This window comes from Dipodomys merriami, unplaced genomic scaffold (assembly GCF_024711535.1).
Source record: "Dipodomys merriami isolate MVZ:Mamm:240054 unplaced genomic scaffold, mDipMer1.0.p SCAF_25, whole genome shotgun sequence".
NCBI lineage: Eukaryota > Metazoa > Chordata > Mammalia > Rodentia > Heteromyidae > Dipodomys > Dipodomys merriami.
Genome location: NW_027203937.1, coordinates 2,682,991 through 2,693,978, shown reverse-complemented (window position 1 = coordinate 2,693,978; position 10,988 = coordinate 2,682,991).

The window sequence follows — 10,988 nt, the reverse complement described above, 5'->3', positions numbered from 1 at the left end:
TGTAAATCTTTGCTACTCAGAAGGGTGAGATAGGAGGATCCTAGCTCAAAACCTGCCCAGGCAGGAAAGTCCTTGAGACTCTTATCTCCAATGAATCAACAAAAAGCCAGCAGTGATAGTTACTTTTCTATTCTGTGTTCCTTTGTAATCAACTTTTTTAAAATATCACATGTTAATCCATGGTATTGGATTTTTCTGATGTAAATTTCTTATTGAATTATTTTCTAAGGCTGGGTTTTTTTTTCTGTATCTAATTGCTAATAGATATTCTGATGGCCCAGACAAGATCATGCAACAAATACAAGTGTTTCAGATAGCAGTTCAAGTCCTCTCTCAAATAATACTAAATTTGGACAATGTCTAAAGCTGAAGTAGAACTCCCTAAAACTGCTTCTTTCAAACTATATTTAGTGGTTTGAAATTCCTTAAACAGCTGGATACAGATGGCTAATGCCTGTAATCTAGCTACTCAGGAGGCTGAGATCTATGGATCATGGTTTGAAGACAGTGTGGGCAGGAAAGACCATGAAACTCTTATCTCCATAAAGCTAGAAGGGGAACTATAGCTCAAACAAATTTCTTAAACTATTTTTTCAAGATTCGTTTTTCCAAGCAGTTTTTTACACTTATCTGGGAAAAATATTAGTTTCTAAATGGGGAAATGCTCTTCAGAGTTTCCATATAGTCTACACATATTTCAGACTTGTTTTCAAACAGGCTCTCCAAACCAGGACAATTTACTGAACTCATAAACATATTAAGGAAGCATACTTCTTACTAGAACTATCCATCTTCTCTGTTTGGAGATTACAGATGTATTCAGTAATATGAATTTGGTTTATATTGCTAAGATTGGCCCTGAGCTCAACAGAGAAATTTTTAAATAAAGTTTTACTTGACACAGTATAAGTTTGTCTTATATATCAAATTTCCTGTTGGAGTTGGAGGCATGGTTCAGTTGCTAGAGGGCCAGCCAATGAGCAAAAACATCAAGTTCAAGTCCTGGTCTTGGACCTAAAACAAGAAATTTCCCCTTAATTAAGCCAAATATATCAATTTTTAACAGATTTATTAAGGTAACACTAATATGCAAAAATGCATATATTGAATGCACACAATTCGATGAGCTTAAACATATGCAAGCACTCATGAAACATCACAATCAAGGAAGGAAAAATAGCCAGGCTGGGCAGTAGCTCCTACCTGTAAATCCTTGCTACCGAAAAGGCTGAGCTCTGAGAATCCTGATTTGGAGCCAGCCTGACAAACAATTCAGAGAGACTCTTATCTCTGTTACCTAGCAAAGAGCTAGAAGTGAATGATGGGGCTCAAGTAGTAGAGCACCAGCTTTGAGCAGCAAACTCTAAGTAAAGGCAAAGCATGGAGCTCGGAGTTCAAGCCCCATTTCCTGTATACCACTCTCTCTCTCTCTCTCTCTCTCTCTCTCTCTCTCTCTCTCTCTCTCTCTCTCTCTCTCTCTCTCTCTCTCTCTCTCTAAAAGCTTCCTTCTGTCCCCTTTTCTCTTTTTTATGTATTAAGAATAATTAATAGGGACGAGGATGTGGCTTACTGGTAGAGTGCTTGCTTAGCATACATAAGGCTCTGGGTTCAATTCCTTGGTATCACATGAACAAAAAAATGAATAAAATTACTAAAAAAGTAGTTAATAAGTTTTAAGTGTAATAGATCATATTTTAAAAGAATTTTTAGGGCTGGGAAGGTGGCTCAGTGGTAGAGCACTTGCCTTGCATGCGTGAGGCCATGGGTTCGATTCCTCAGCACCACATAAACAGAAAAAAAAAGGCCAGAAGTGGTGCTGTGGCTCAAGTGGTAGAGTACTAGCCTTGAGCTGAAGAGCTGAGGGACAGCACCCAGGCCCAAAGTTCAGGCCCCCATGACCGGACCCCCCCCCAAAAAAGAATTTTTATTAGCGTGCATTAGTTACACATGGAGTAGAATTTAATGTTACATTTAAACATTTGTCTACAATGAATTCCAATCAATCTCATCCCCTCTATCAATCTCCCTTCTTAGGACAATTTCAGTGGGCTTGTTTTATTCTCATTCATACATACATACAATTTATTTTGACTATACTCATCTTCTTTCACCTTCCTTGTTAGCCTAATCTCCTCCTGCTAGTTATTGCCCTCCCCCATTATTAACTATAGGTAGTGTGTTGTACAACACAGTTTACTACAAAGTGATTTTTGCATAACTGAAGATTTTATCAATTCATCAACAACTTCTAAGTTTCCCTCCCCACACTCTAATGTCTGGTAACCACCGCTCTGTTCTCTGCTTGTATGTGTTTGATTATTTTATGTGCCTCTTTAACCTGGAATTGTGCTGTGTTTATCTTTCTGTGACTGGATTATGTCCCTCAGCAGAGCATCCTGTGGTCCATCAAGTTGTACCAAATAGAAGCTCTTTCTCCGTGTGTGTGTGTGTGTGTGTGTGTGTGTGTGTGTGTGTGTGTGTGTGTGTGTGTGTGAAAGAGAGAGAGAGAGAACATGTGTGTGTGTGTGTGTGTGAAAGAGAGAGAGAGAGAACATGTGTGTGTGTGTGTGTGTGTGTGTGTGTGTGTGTGTGTGTGTGTGTGTGTGTGTGTGTGTGTGCTGGGGCTTGAACCCCGGACCCGAATGCTGTTCCTGACCTATTTTGCTATAAGCTTTCACTCTACCAATTGAGCCATAGCTGCACTTCTGGTTTTCCGGTAGCTAATTGGAGATGAGTCTCATGGATGATCTTGCACAGGCTGGCTTTGAAACATGATCCTCAGATATCAGCCACCTGAGTGTGTAGGATTCCAGAAGTGAGCTACTGGTGCTTGGACCTAACTTTCATTAGGACTGAAAAATATTTTATTGAATATGTATAGACAACTGAGTAGTACTGTAAGTGGACTATGGTAAAAAGGCTGCTGCTAATCTAAATCTCAGGTTAAGCTTCATTTAACTAGTCATGTCTTCCCTGACCTTTGTAATTTCTTCTGCCACAGATGCAGCCAGGAATCTGCCTCTTGCATCACAGGTCTGCAAGCACCATCAGAGGTCTTCATACTTCGTGTGCAGTCTGTGACCCCAGGTTCTCAGGGAATGCTGAGAACACAGTCAACACTGGGAACATGTTATTTAAGTGAGTTATTTCATTGAAATCTGTATATGCTTTTTGAACTTGACAGTCTGATTTGTAATATCCCCATGCTCCTTAGAGGAATTTCAACAGAGCTGTGTCTTAACCTATTGGGTTCTATCAAAACCTTTAAATTTTACTAAAAGGAAAACAAAAACCCCAAATCCAAAACACTGAAAGAATTCTTTAGCCAGAAAGAATTTATAATGGCACACTCAGAAATTAAAGGATCTGTTTATAATTTTTCAAACATAAGCAAAATAATTTTCATGATACAGTCAACTGAAACAAAAATTAGGCTCCAGAAGAAATGTAAATTAAAAACCTCTGTTTATGTTCTGGATGATTACATATCAATGTGCTAGTAGACTTAAGAATGCAGTGTCAAAATTTTGTACAAATAAGGGCACATTTGGGGAGAAATGATGCTTAAATTTCTCGATAATAGGATTTCTTAACAGAGTAACCATAAATTAGATACTTCAGTTCTGCAAACCTGTAAATTTTCTAGAAACAAAGTCTCAGGTTTTCTTGTTTCAATCCAATTCAAAAAACTTAAGTGCCTTAGTTAAGTCTAAGAATCATGTAGCAGGTGGTATTGCCTGCCACGGGGTGACATGATTCTTCTCATGTTATTTCCTACTCAGAAACTGTGTTTTTCAGAGGGCTTAGCTCCAGAGGCACTAACTTCTTCCATTATTCTCTGCAGATGGGTGTGGCAATGCACAGGCACAGGGGGTAGCAAGTATTAATCCTTTCTTTACAAGATCCTTACCACATGTTTCTCTTATCCAAGAAGCCAGCTCAGGACCCTTACAAATCCTTCAATGTAAGATCTTGTACCCATGGAATTCACATTTAACTATAATATTTCACTGTGGATTTTTCATTAAAAAATTCAAAACCAGGATATGGTGGTTCACATCTATAATTCAAGCCACTCCAAAAATCTAAGCAGGAGGATCAAAGTGGTTAGAAACTACCCCTGAAAAAAATAGTAAATCACCATCTCAGTCAACAAGCCAAGTGTGCTGGCATAGATGGTACCAACCGGTGCATTCCAGATCTATGGTAGGTGTAAGTACAGCCCAAACAAGCAATAAACATGAGATGTTATAAAAAGAAATAACTAAAGCAAAAAGTGCTAGAGATATGGCTCAAGGGGTAAAATGAATGCCTAGCAATCACAAGGCCCTGAATTCAAACCCTAGTACCATTAAAAAATAAACAAGTTTTAAAAAGAGAAAAAAAAGACATTCATTAGTCACCACATATGGAAAATAGATTTCATGATAAAAATATGACTATAAAAGCATATTAAAGGCACTAGCTTTTTAATAATAGCTTAATTATATATTATCTCATGAATATAGGATTTATGAGGGCAAACAGAAAAATTCAATACATTTTCAACAAGAAAACATTAGTGAAGTTCAAGTTCAAATCTCTAGTTACAGATTTTAATTTTTTTAATTATTTGGCTGCTTGTTAGAACTAAATTACTCTCAAATTTAAAGTAACATTAGAAGGGGCTGGGAAGGTGGCTAAGTGGTAGAGTGCTTGCCTTGTATGCATGAGGCTGGGTTAGATTCCTCAGCACCACATAAGCAGAAAAAAGCCAGAAGTGGTGCAGTGGCTCAAGGGTAGGGTGCTAAAGAACAGAGGGACAGCACCCAGGCCCAGAGTTCAGCCCCATAACTGACTAAATAAATAAAGTAACCTTAGAAAAATACTTATTGTATTTTGAACTTATTTATTCTTTATCAATTTTATTCACACAAAAGTAAGAAACTTTACAAGAAAACTTGTTGGAAATGCTATATTGAGAAAAACAAGGACTGTGATAAAGGGGTGAGATTGACTTATTTGAATATGGTGTAAAAATGTGTGGAGATATAACAGCAAAATCCCCTTCTGTTAACTAATATATGCCAATAAAAAACTTTATTTAATCATCAGGACAAATCTGTGATGTACATACATGTTATTGTTCCATTTTGCAGAAAGCAAGGACAATATATCCAACAAATTTCCAAATAAATCTGTGAATAAATGTGCCAGATAATCATGATACAGTTCTACATCTTTGTAAACATACTCATTTTTTCCTGCTGTTGGCATTACTTTTTAAATGCAGTATTTATGGAGTATAATATCTGGCCAGTAAGTTTCCCTAAATACAACTGAATGAATTTGGATAAATCTATCCTCCAATGGAATCACCACCACATATAAGATTTGTTCAGGATATTTTCTTTACCTTTGTAAGATTTTTCTTTGCATTTTTTATTGTAAAGATATTGTACAAAGGGGTTATAGTTACATGAGTAGGGTAATAAGTATATTTCCTGTGAAGCATTGTTACCTCCTCCTTTGATTTTCTCCCACCATCACTTCCCTCTCCACTTCCCCAACTCCTTCCTCCCCTCCTCCCCAACATCGTAAAGTTCCTTTTCAACATAGTGTCCTGTATATCTCATTGTCACAGTGGGTCAAACTGCATCCCCATTTATGCATTTTGCTATACCCCTTTCCCTCCCCAAATTACAAACAATGTTTATACAAGATGCAGAACACCAGAATCAAATACAGTGAAAACAGGGGCTATACCATGGGGGAGGAACATACAAAAGAAACAAAAGAATCACATAGTGTGATATAAGTACATTACAAAAAACAGAAAGAAAGAAAAAACCCCTTGTGTCTCTGTCTTGGGGTACATTTTGCTTAACATTATCTTATATGGTCATATGTAAATAGCCTTTGCCCTACTCTGTCGTAAACATATACTAGACATTGCAAACAAGGGAAACCATGGGACCTATGTTTCTTTGGGTCTTGCTTACTTCATTAATATAATTTTTTCCAAGTCTTTCCATTTCCTAACAAATGGAGCAATGTCATTCTTTCTAATGGAGGCATAGAATTCCATTGTATATATATATTCCACATTTTCTTGATCATTCATCTACTGAGGGGCATTTGGGTTGGTTCCATATCTTAGCTATGGTGAATAATGCTGCAATAAACATGGTTGTGCTGGTAGCTTTGGTATGACCTTGTTTGTGATCATTTGGGTAGATGTCCAAAAGTGGGATTGCTGGGTCATAGGGGAGCTCTATGTGGACTCTTTTGAGGAACCTCTATACTGTTTTCCAAAGTGGTTGAACAAGTTTACACTCCCACCAACAATGCAGTAGGGTTCCCTTTTGCCACATCCCCTCCAGCATCTGCTGTTACTAGATTTCTTGATTATAGCCATTCTAACTGGGGTGAGGTAGAATCTCAATGTTTTCATGATTTTCATTTTTTTTTATGGCTAGAGAAGTTGAGCATTTCTTCATGTGTCTATTGGCCATCCTTCTTTCTTCTTCAGAGAAGACTCTCTTTAAGTCTTTAGCCCACTTATTTATCAGGCAGTTGTTTCTTTGAGAATTTTGTTGTTGTGGGATTTAGTTTGTTGAGTTCTAAGTATATTTTAGATATGAGACCCTTGTCCATTGTATGGCTAGTGAAGATCTTCTCCGAGTCCCTGGGCTTTCTATTGATCTTGCTAGCTATATCCTTTGCCATGCAGAAGCTCTGCAGTTTCATGCATTTCCATTTGTCCAACCTTTCTTTGATTTGTTTTCTTTGCATTTTATTTCACTACTGGGGATTGACTTAAATTCTATTATGTGTTATAGAGTATCATTAATCTTTAGGATAGTAGATACAGTCATGCCTAAACACAATCTTGTTTTAGATTTTTATTTTTTATTGTTATAATCATGGTGATGTATAGATAGGATACAGTTACTTAAGTCAAGTAATTTATTTCTTTTTGGACAATGTTACTCCTTCCCTCACTCTCTCCCAGTTTTTCCCTCCTGTCCCCACCCACAAGTTGTATAGTTCATATTCAGCATAGTGTCTAGTGAGTGCTACTGCTGCATTTGTTCACCCATTGTCCCACCATTTCTGTGGTCCTGCCCTACTCTCCCAAAGATAGACAAATGAACCAACAAGACAAAACAAAAAGAAAACAGAATCTAAAAGAAAAAACCCTCTTGTTTCCATTTCCTGGAGCTCATTTTGATAAATAGTATTTTATATAATCAGATGCACATAGTTATTGAGCCTTTGTGATCATCTACTAAGAATATCCTCCTTTGTTCTCACTCTGTGTAAATGCCTAGAGGCCTATAGAGTTGATCATGTCCCAATGTATTTTTTTCTACTACCATCCAATGTGTTTACTTGTAGATTTATAGGCACATACCACAAAGGAAACCATGTAACTTATGTTTCTTTGGGTCTGATTATTATGAAAAGTCTGCCATTAACCTCCCCAGATAAGTTTTTGAGTATTCATTCTTGATTTTCTTTAGAACATACCTAGAGTGATACTTCAGTTTTCAGGCCATTGATTCCCTTTTCACATAGCAAGAAACACTAAACAACCAAAAACAAATTCTTAAATCTATCAGAGAACTAAAGTCACAGAGCAAAACAATGTCACCAAACCTGTAGAGAGCAACAGGCAGATACAGAGAATAACAACTTAGTAGAGCAGAAAACCATTGCTGACAAATCCAAGTAAGGACAAAAATGTCCATTTTGAAATAGACCCAGAGCATTCTTTTCCTGACAAGATCTACCCCCCACCCCAAAAAAATCAATTTCACTAAAGTCAACTCACCTTGGGATAAAAAAAAAACCCTCTAGCAGCCTAATCTAGCCTTCCATAAAGGGAAGAGAAAGATTCAATCTCAGCTGTTTCCTCCTGAAGACAAAACAACGAAGAGTACTTGTGACAGTCAGAGCTCATGGACACAAGCCACAAACCACAGTGGCTTTAAATGCCTCTCTTTCTGCCTCTCCCCACACGGACATGACTCTATGCAATACCAGAGAAATACAATTGGGAGAGCTTCCTGTTCTAGTTATTTATGTTCCTTATTTAGGAACAGAGAGACAGAACACCATTGGAAGCTGAGCATCTGACATCTACAGTTATAGCACACAGTCCAAGCCCCTACACATATGTCCTCTCATATTGAAATCTATGTACCTGGTGTTGATGATGGCTTATTCCTGTCATCCCAGCTACTCAGCAAGCTGAGACCTAGAGATCTCAGGAGTATGACAGACTCCATCTCCAGTTAAACAGCAAAAGGCCAGGAAAAATGTATAGCTCAGATGATTGAACGATAGCTAAAAGCAAGCAAGTGAAATGCATGTAAAGTCCTGAGCTCAAGCCTCGTGCCAGCAAAAATAAAGTCCATTTAGTTTTTTGAACCTAGAAAGCCATACCTAGCTTTTAACAAAAATTCTATGAAGTATGTGAAAAGACAAAAACTAAAGCAAAACCAACAACAATAGCAACCACAAAAAAATAACAGATTTTGAAGAGACAGAGCGAACATCATAGCAGAGATAGATATAGCAGAAATGTTGGCATGATCAGATATGGAATAATTTGTTGTAAAACTCTCATCAGTATATGAGAAACTATAATGGAAAACATGTAAGACATACAATAATAAAGGAGAAACATAAGCAGAGAGATGGAAACTCTAAAAATAAATCAAAAGAATCATTAGAAATAAATACAATGGAGTATGCATAGGCCAAGGAAAGAAATGAGAGACAATTATGAGTATAATTGTAAAAAAGAAAAAAGGAATGGGAAACCAGAACAATAGTCATTGTCTAAAAATGCAAAAATACAAAATGACAAATACCAGATGGTGAGGAAAGAGAGGAAGGAACAAAAAACTCTTTGGAATATTAATGACCAAATTCCTCCAACTTCCTGACTAGTACCTAGAGGGGAAATGTTCAGTCACAGACAATTGTGTTCAACACTTGTTTATTATAAGTATCCTAACCAGTATGACATGGTATACTTTTTTGTATTTCTCTAAGGTATAATAATGTTGAGCATCTTTCCATGTGAGTATTGGCCATTTTCAGGGTACTCATTTATTTTTAAATGGAAGTAGTTATATTTTTATTACTTAGTTGTGAAAGGTATTTGGAATATGAGTCCCTTGTTACTTGTGTGACTTGCTAATGGTTCTGCAAGGATATTTTTACTTTTTTTCATGCCAGCCCTAGGGCTTGAACTCAGGGCCTGGGTTCTACCTCACGGCTTCTTCTACTCAAGGCTAGAGATCTGCCACTTGAACCACAGCACCACTTTCAGCTTTTTCTGAGTACTTTATTGGAGACAAGAGTCTCACAGACTTTTCTGCCAGGTGGTTTCAAATCACACTCCTCAGAACTCAGCCTCATGAATAGTGGAGTTACAGGCTTGAGCTCTTGGCTATTTTAACTTTTTTTATGGGATCAGTTTTAGCACATTTAAAAAAGATCAAGGAGGGGAAAGATGGGGGGGTGAGGTTGATCAAGAAGCATTATATTGAAAAACTGACATGTTAAATTAAAATTCCTCTGTACAACTACTTGAAGACAATCAATATTTTTAAAAGAATTATTTTAAAAAATCAATGCAGTGTAATGTATTTGTGATCAAGTAACCTCTACTTTTTACTTATTTTATGTGATTCAAAAATGTGTCATTGAACCAAGCACTGGTGGCTTATGCCTGTAATTCTAGTTACACCGGAGACTGAGATCTGAGGATTGCAGTTTGAAGCCAGTCTGGGCAGGAAAAATCTGTGAGACTCTTATCTCCATTTAAGTACCAAAAAACTGTATGTGGAACTAGTCTTGAGCACAAAAGTTCATAGGCAGCACCTAAGTTTTAAGTTCAAGCTCAAGTACACACACACACACACACACACACACACACACACACACACACACACACACTTTGGGGGGTGGGGGAGGAGTGAAGGAGGTGGGAGAAAGAAGGGGTAGTGGAAGAACAACTAAGGAGGAGGTAACAATGCTCCACAAGAAATGTACTCATTACCTTACTCATGTAACAGTAATCCCTCTGTACAGCATCTTTATAATAAAATAAAAATTTAAAAAAAAGAATGGAAATAAGAAGATAAATAAAACTTTGGAAGAGACAAGTATTTAACAAGAGCAAACTCTTTGTATTTTAGCAGGAACAGTTAATCATTCATATCAGCAAAAATTGTAATTGTTTCTGACAGCTGTTAAAAAGTCATAAAAACTTTAAAAAATAATTGTAAGCTGTGCACTGGTGGCTCATGCCTGTAATCCTAGCTACTCAGGAGACTGAGATCTGAGGATCACAGTTCAAAGCCAGCCCTGGCAAGAAAGTCCTTGAAACTCTTATCTCCAGAAAACCAGAAGTGGCACTGTGGCTCAAGTGATAAAGTGTGAGCCTGAGCTGAAGAGTTAACGGACAGCGCCCATGACTGACAAAAAAAGAAAGAAAGGAAGAAAGGAAGACAGACAAGAAAGAAAGAAAGAAAGAAAGAAAGAAAGAAAGAAAGAAAGAAAGAAAGAAAGAAAGAAAGAAAGAAAGAAAGAAAGAAAGAAAGAAAGAAAAAGAAAGAAAGACAGAAAGAAAGACAGAAAGAAAGACAGAAAGAAAGAAAGACAGAAAGAAAGACAGAAAGAAAGAAAGAAAGAAAGACAGAAAGACAGAAAGAAAGAAAGACAGAAAGACAGAAAGAAAGAGAGAGAGAGAAAGGACTGTAAAGGTAGAGTACAAACTGGTTACAGTTACAAAAGTCAGTTAATGAATATATTTCTTTTTGAACAGTGTGTCCCCCTCTTCCTCATTTTCTCCCAGTTTTCCCCCACACGTAGTGTAGTTCAGTTCAACATAGTGTCTAGTGTGTTTCACTATGGAATTGGTTCACCCTTTGTCCCACTATTTCTGTGCTTCTCCTTCATCTCCTCAAATCAGATAAACTTATATACAA